Source organism: Macrosteles quadrilineatus, unplaced genomic scaffold, assembly GCF_028750875.1.
Source record: "Macrosteles quadrilineatus isolate MER2022 unplaced genomic scaffold, UCM_ALF_1.0 Scaffold_5__1_contigs__length_97177068, whole genome shotgun sequence".
In the NCBI taxonomy this organism is placed as follows: Eukaryota; Metazoa; Arthropoda; class Insecta; order Hemiptera; family Cicadellidae; genus Macrosteles; species Macrosteles quadrilineatus.
In genome coordinates, this window is record NW_026542598.1 from 93,455,210 (window position 1) to 93,464,119 (window position 8,910).

The window sequence follows — 8,910 nt, forward strand, 5'->3', positions numbered from 1 at the left end:
ATACAGCGTGAAAGTTGGAAAATGTACCCTAGGGAGACGTCATGGTCGTGAATTTCGAGACTTTAAAAATACGAAAAAAATACCTAGAACCTATTTAAAACCAAATAAATGTGTGTAACATGTTGCCCCCGTCCCAAAAAATATTAAAACACATAATAATAAACTACAAATCCAGTATCTACGAAGTAAAAGGCCAGGGACATGAAAACGTACGTTTTTAAATTTTCACTCTAATGCATATTGAGGTGTCAACAGCTTGGGAGTCAACTTCACAGAAGAAGTTGGTAAAGCTCATAGCCCATAAAAAGCAATCAGAACAGTAACATGAACAAGAGAAATAACTTATCTTAAACCTCTCTTTAACCGATGTATGAGATAAAAGTAATTTCCCTTTGTATCTGAGGAGTATTTATAATCCTAAACAAAGACAAAATCAACCCAACAACACTAGAAATAGAACAAACAATGATTTTCCGCAACACATACTCCCAAAAACAAATAACTCACCCACATACTCTGGATGAATAGGCTACTACAATCTACTACTTCCTAATCTAAAAACAACTACAAAAGGTTTTGAAAAAAAATTACATGAACTTAGTGGCAAGGCCCACAAAAGAGTACATAAAAAACACGCATCTAAAAAAAAAATGAACAGAAGACCCAGAAAATGGATCAATTTGTCGATTCATCGGAAGATGGCAGCGAAGACACTGGAAGTAAGAAATCGTCACAGTCTACACTCATACTTTGGCATTTCAGCCGCATTAAGGTCCAGATCAGGTGGGTAAAAGGTAAAGTCAAGTTGTACCCACCCTGTCAAAAGAATTGAGGGTTAGTCTGAGGCTGCAAGAGTTTCAGTCAAAGTTGAGATATTTGTACAAAAACTGAATGAATAAATTCTTATCCTGAACCTTTAATACACAGACACATACATTTCATTAGTGTAAATACACACTAATGTATTGTACTAAATTAAATGCTAATTATTTGAAAATGAACACATCTTATAGTTCGGCCGCTTAGAAAGCGACCTCCTCTAGCATTAATTTAGCATTAGCGCACAGGTCGTTTTCTAAGCGGCCGAACTATAGTTAATAATACCCCCGCCGCAGCAAACCTGCCGACTAAGCGAATTTCCATTTGTCTGAATTGATTTTCAGTTAAATGTATTTTAATAACATTAGGTTTAACGAGTACCTAGGTTTGCTGCTACAAGGAAACTAATAAAGTGTGTTTTTGAGTAAAATATTGATAGCTTAGTACAAAATAAATAAATTTGCCAAGTTTGATCAAAATATATTCATAAACAAACAAACTATTCTCCATTAGAATAACATGGGAATTTTAAATTTAAAATTTTTTTAATTTTCTCCGTTACTAATAATCGAACAAAAATACTTTTATATACTAAATTGTTTGTTTTTTTAAGCTCTTTAAAAAGGTCTAAAGAGAAATTGGGAAATTTTGTGTTTTGAGGGTCAAAAGTGAGAAAAACCAATTTTTACCCCATAAAACCCCCCGTAAAGCCCCGTTCCCATGGACCGATCATGCTGGTTCGCGAACTCATTCAAGTTTATCCCGCTTTACACCTTTAAACCAAATTTCATCAAAATCGGACAAAAATTACTCAAGTTATCGCGTTCACGGACGTGTATATATATATATATATATAAGTCTATATATATATATATATATATATACATATATAAAAATTTGAACGAATAGTGTTTTTGGCCTCTGGGGACATCAAAATGAAAAAGTAAATCGGTCCCGGGTCTAGGTCTTACCGTGCCACCTACGGTAATAGCTACTTCCCTATAGGGAAATTCGCTAAAAATTACATAGTGGTTAAACAATCTTTTCATTCATGGAAATAAAATATTGGATTATTCAATTTTTTTTTTTGCTCGCAAGTCGGAGTAACAAGTATGCAAAGACGTGGTAAAAAATAGAATGAGATACATAACATGAAATAACAACATTGAACATAAAAATTTTTATCTGAAAATATATCACTAATCATGACTTAGCAAAACAACTAATAAAATATACCTACTACACTTAAATAAAAGTAATTGCTACACACTGAATACCATTTAAAATCGCAAACTTTCTTCCTTACACTAAGTTGTGTTTTACATGTGACAAGACAAATTAGTTGTTAATTTGCAATCACGTCTGTGAACAAGCAAGTGGCCAAGTTTTTTGTAACCACTGATATTAACTTACTATTTGCTACCTATGTATAGTTCATAGTTTGACAAAATTGTATTAATGGAGAAACAGTTGGAATAAATAAATAAATAAGTGAAGAAACAGCTTGGCTGCAAACTGCAAAGTATCACGGGTAGGATCTGCCCTGTGGATCCCTTCTGCCAATAAAAGTCTCCACGAATACAATTACAAAGTTTCAACACATCAGCTCGAATTACAATCAAAGTGTGAGGGTTGGTGGATAATGTATGTAATGCCTGAACAAAACACGTTTCAAAATCAATTAGTAACTTAATGTTGAATTTATGTGATATTTTAAGTTAAAACATACTGTATTTTCTTTTCAGACTTTACAACAAAATGTTGTTGCGATAAAGAGAAGTCAATATAGAATCGCAAATTTATTTGACCATTCAAATTACAACAAAATGTTGTAAAAATACACAAATAATAAAAGTTATTATAATAATAAAGAGACAAATATAAAGAGATAAAAATACTATTTGGAGTTTCATTAAGTTTAGTGCTTCGATTAAAGTTTTACTGTGACTAAAAGAATATCTGTTTTGCACTACTTAGGTAGGTATGCAAAGTACAATTGCCTCACTCGAGAAACCATTCCATTAGGGGATGAGGAATGGTAAGGATTTCTCTCGATTGAGTCAATTGCTCACTTTTCTCACTAGCTGCACAAACAACTATATTATTTCAATATCAGAAGAATTATTATTAGTCAATATTAAATACAGAAGGCAATACGAAAGTAACCAATAGTAGGCCTTATTCTGTAGATACAGTGGACCAGACCATCTGCATCTCACCATCTACCGACTACTGTTACGGCATAAAGTATGGACTTCAGTTCGAGTTTCAATCCAGGTAAGTGCAGTCGACGTTCTTATTCATCTGTGATTCTCGGCTTCATTATCGGCAAAGTTCATTTCTTTCGCAACACTACAAAGTAAGCAGCTGGTTTTTGTATTTTTTTTTTACCAGAAAGTTGTTGATTGCAGTATGGTACCCGTAAAGTCAGCTGGAGAATGACTAATTCACGTAGACCGGCTCGCCCCCCTCAACAATGCAACCTCCCCAGCGAGTAATGTACTTTTCCGCCGCAACAATGCAAAGATTTCGTTGTTTGTATCACTCCGATTGACGACCGCCATTTTACACTATAAATAGCTTGCTTACCACTATCAGTTTGAAATTATAAAAAAAAAACTAGCTGATTTAAAAATCCGTTTTCATAAACTGTTTTGTCTCTTGTTTATAATCTGAATGTCGTTTAACATTCAGCCGAAGTATGGGTTGTTCAATTACAATTGGTATTTAAACCGTTATAAAGAAATCTGGTCATCATCACTGACTGGATCGTTGAAGACAAACTATAGATTAATCACAGACTGCAGATATTCAAACTCTAGGGGGGCAAAGCCCTGAAGGACATTATATTTTTAATTATTATTCGCAAGTGCTCTAGATCATTAGCTTTAAAGTGACACTTCAATCGTAAAAATCGGTTTAGTAGGACGGCTGCAAAAGGGATGTTACTGGGGAACCCCTTATTGTATTAAGTATATACTGTAGATACCAGAAGTATCTTTAGCAGAAAGTTGGCTCTTGTTTGGATTACGATCATTAACATATTTTAGTTTGTATGGTTCATATTTCATAACATCCCTTTTTCACCCATCGTACTTAACCGACTTTGACTATTGAGCTGTAATTTTAAAGTTTATGATCTAACGAAGGGACGAATAGTAATATTAAATAAACGATATCAGTAATCTGGCGCATACTTTCTACACTAGCTTGGGTAAGCGGTGGGAGTAACTTTGATATTTTATAGGGAAAATGATCTATCCTTATATATAACGCGCTCACTAACAGATATAATTTACAGAGGATGTACGGTAATCTCTCCAATTGCCTAACACAGTTTTTTTACTCCTTTAACTGATTTATACTATAGTAATAGCTATTTTTAAAAAGGTGTAGTTTTAAAACGTACTCCGTTTGTTGCATAGTTGAAATATTACAACACATCGTTCGTAATATTCTGGATCATCATGTATAAAGTTAACAAATTAATAAAACCTATTGATACATTAATAATAAATTACTGCGTTTGCCCTTTGGTTTAGATTTTAAAACAACAATACAATACATTTTGTCGTGTTTACTAGTGGTTTGTATTCTTTAAAAAACAAATTTTACTCATCACGACAGTACAGTTCGCCAAAAAAGTACTAATTTATATTAGCCTAAATAAATTAGCTGAAAAAAACTAAACATAGGTACTAAACATTTATTTAAGCTTATATTTAAAATGCGTGATATCAAATACAATACAGTAATCACCATATAATCAAACTTAAAATCAATAGCTAGGATTTAAAGTTAAAACAAATTCACAATAATAATATATTCATCATAGTGAAACACGAATTTTTTTCATTAGTAAAAATTAGTTTTGCGAATGTTAGGTTATGTTGGTACACTTGAGAATCAGCAATCAGCTGTTGCTAATTCGTAGATGCTGAGTCGTTCATAAGAGTAACGTTCTTTTCCAGTTGAAACTTGAAACCAACAGCATTATCTTCCATGATTAGTAATAGTAATCTTAAGTTTTGTGGAAATATATGGTAAAATAAATGTTTCAAATATATTATAGTGTGGGGAAGACTACAAAGAAAAAGCTGGTTTATAATATTCTCTTTGGGTAAGAATGTTTATAATAACTTATTACATATTTTGGACTTTTTCAACTGTTTAAGATTGTGTTCGAATTTCTACATAAAGTAGAATTTGTAAGATTAATGTAGATAATTTGGAGAACACCGTTCGTTGTAGATGTCTACTATGCCTACGGACGCAGTAAGAAACTATGCCTTTTTATGATTTATGAAATCAATTAACTTAGTTGCAACGGAGCTTAAAATATCTGAAAATCAACACAATTTTGACATATTGCAAGTTTGGTTTGTACTTGTACTTATTTATCAAACACATTGTGATTTTGAAGCGAACTTACACACAGAACTCATAGAGTGTGAATTGTCGCCAATTGTCAATTATTTTTATGGTGTTACTTAACCATTATGCTGTAACTAATTAATAGGCTACTGTGATAATGTGTCAGACTATAATGTAAACCTGAAAATATTCTAATATAAAATGGATCCAGCCTTAAGGAGTAGGATAAATACGTTACTTTATTTGAAAGGCTTGACCACTGGAACACTTTTTAGCACATTTAGTTGTTATTATATCAATATGCCCAAAACTACTAATACCAAAAAATAACAGAACTGTAAACAGTAATTTTGTACCCTTCATTTCAGGACATAAACGTAACTAACTGTAGAATTGTCGACTGATTATTATAAGGCTACAGCGAAGAATAAGTGGGTGATTGCCTATTTTAAGACGAAATTCAAGTAAAAATAAGCTTAGTTTAATGTGTAACTGGCAAAATCAATTAACACAGCAAGAAAAACTACCAAAGAAAATATTGCAGTCATAGGTTTAGGTAAGAATGTTTACAGATTATTTTACTATGAATAACCAAACGTTGATGTTGACATTAAAAAGGTACTTAATTCTCTCTTTTTTGTTAGATGTGGTTAAATGATTTTAAGAGTCTCCATATCGTTATTAATAATTCAGCGTTTTAAACACGGTCTGTTTTATTGTTTACAGTTGTTTAATTTGAACGAAGAAAAGTATCAAAACTAGCGTATAACCAGGTTTATCTTTGCTTTTAGTATTGTCCTTATTATCTTATTGTATTTAGAATGGTTTTATAAACGGACTTTCGCGAGCTTAGTCTACATTGTATTTATTTATATAAATAAAAATACAGTCGTGTCTGTACATTTTGTACAATCATGATGTCTTTGGTTCTTTTACGTTTCACAGCCTATGGAAGCTATTTATACCGTACGAATCTACAATCGACCTATTTTAAATATTGCAAATTAGTAGTTTTATATCTAAATAAATGATAAATGTCTCAAACATATTATTTATATATCATGATAATATGTTTCTTGAATGTTAAATTTTTTAGTTACGATTATAAATTATTTTTATATTATTAAATTTACGTTTCGCTTGACGCGAAGTTGTCATTATGCTCAGAGAAACGTTTTTAACTGCTCCAGAGAAACATTTTTGTTCCGATTTTCAGAAGATTGTGCGTTATAAGTCGTGTTCGATAACGGAAGTACAAAACAACAGAATACCGTCAGACACAATCAGCTGGCACAGGTGGGCTCGAGTTGGTCAAGGTCAAGTTCACTATCAGCTGGCGCAGGTGGGCTCGAGTTGGTCAAGGTCAAGTTCACTACAGTATCAGCTGGCGTGCAGAGATAATACACAACATCGCGATTCCACCACTCGAGTTTCCGAATCTTACCTGTCCACTATTGATGTGCCCATAACACCTCTAGCATAGCTAATCTCTTTGACTATTAAAGTAACCAATAATCAATGCTAATATATACTTTCAAATTGATTTAGTTTCGAACATGTTTCATAAGCCGTTTCAATCAAAATCTAGACAAGTTTGACGCAAATAAAATCGCCCTTCTGACCAAAATATTTAGCATTGTAATTGAATTGATGATAACAGTTGATTGCAGTATCTAACAAGTTTATTTATTTTTGATTCCAAACCGTAAGTGTTTGAGTTTACTTCCACCTATTGGCATAATCAACCCGATTTTTACGACCGTGTCGTTTGAAATAGAAACAAATATTTTATTCCATAAAAATTTGAAAAATCGGCATTTATCTAACTGCTTTGTTATTGATCCCCGTGCTCTGGTTATTTCAATAATTTGAATGTTGATTTATTAGATAACTTCTTTATCAGCATCGCACGTGTTATTTAATTACCTGAAAGCACAAAATACGGCAAACAACACTTGTAATATTTACACTGTTTACTCACAAGACCGGCCTATTGGGTCTGATGATGATTGGAGTGTCCAATCGAAATCTATCATCATTACCATATTTTATATATTTACCGTATTGTGAGTAAACAGTATAAATGTAACCACGATTACTAGGAAGTATTCGTGAATGTAATTATATTATTACAAGTGTTATTTGACGTATTTTTGTACTTTCAAGTTGATTTATTAGCAATTAAAAATATGATAACATCAAGATGTCTTCTCCGGATTCATTGTTATCATTATAGTTGGGGAAGCCACCTAGTTGCGTGTTTAGACCAAATAAATGTGAGGGAAGGATGAGTGTAGATTGGAGTGTGATGCCTTGTTTATATTTCTTACTAATACCAGCTGTTTCATTAGTCAGAACATTTTTTCAATTAAGGACAGCTATTAGGTAGACCAACATTCTCTTCTCCGGATCGAACCGGTGACCTCTTGATTACTACGCGTAATTTACTATAACCACTGAGCTACCCGGTCTTACGGTAACATGACCTTTGTCATAAGAGGGGTTAGAACCAACCGCGTTTGCATTCGATCGACGTACAATAGTTTAGTAAAAATAAGCACAGGATGTACAAAACAAATTTCTGTGATATAATCTTCATGACTTTTAATGATTTTTGTGATGGACTCAATTAAATCCACCCAAATCAACAATATTAAGATCGATCATACACTTTAAAGCAGGTTTGCTGAAACTGCAAGACTTAAAAGACTAATTTGATCTATAACTGAATCTAAATTATCCATTGAATTTAACTAGGGATTTTGTAACTAGAGATCATCTGCTTGGTATAATGTAAAATCTTTTACTAGGATTTAAAAAAAAACCTATAGAGATATATTTCCACAACTATTGCTTTATGACAAAGTATATTGCAGCAGAGGCTTAGTAGTTCACGAGTAAGAGAATTGGTTTTAGTATATAGATTTGGATAATATAGAAAATAGATTCATTATTCCTATAATTATTCAGAAAACTAAATTAAATAAACAGTATCAGCATCAATTCCTAGCCATTCTTCCTACAATTAGCTTGTCAACAACATTTATAATGGGAATTCGATGGGAGTAACTATGTTATTTTATGGGTAAAATCTCAAAAATTGCTATAACTTTTGAACTGTAATTTTGTCAGAGGGGGTTCATACACTTTTATTTCGTTACCATAACGTATTCAATGTCATTTGGTTTTTGTAAGCATACGATTTTTAATTTTTTATGGGTTTTATATAAATAGCTATTAAAAATAAACATATAAAGAAATGAAAGAAAACTCCAGAAGATATAAACGATGAATCACAGACCACATACCAAATTTCGTTACAATCTGGCCACATGTGTAGTATGCAGATCAGTGAACATCCACACACAAATGGTACACAGACACACACACACAGACAACTATGATATTCTATGAGTAAAATCGCAAAAACTGCAATAACTTTTTAAAAAAGTCTTTACAGCATTGGTGTTTGTAAAAATTTTTATAGTTAAAACGAACATAGTATACTAAATTTTAATCAAAATCTCTCTCAAGCTGTTTTCTTAAAAATAAGATTTAACCTTTAATTTTTTTTTTGTTTTTATGAGAAAATCACAAATAAAAATACAACATAAAAACATTAATTATCGCTTGGGGATGCTACAAATTTGATAACTGCTATTTTGGATTCAGGGGGTTTAAACTCAAAAATGTATACGAAAACTAATGTAAATAGAG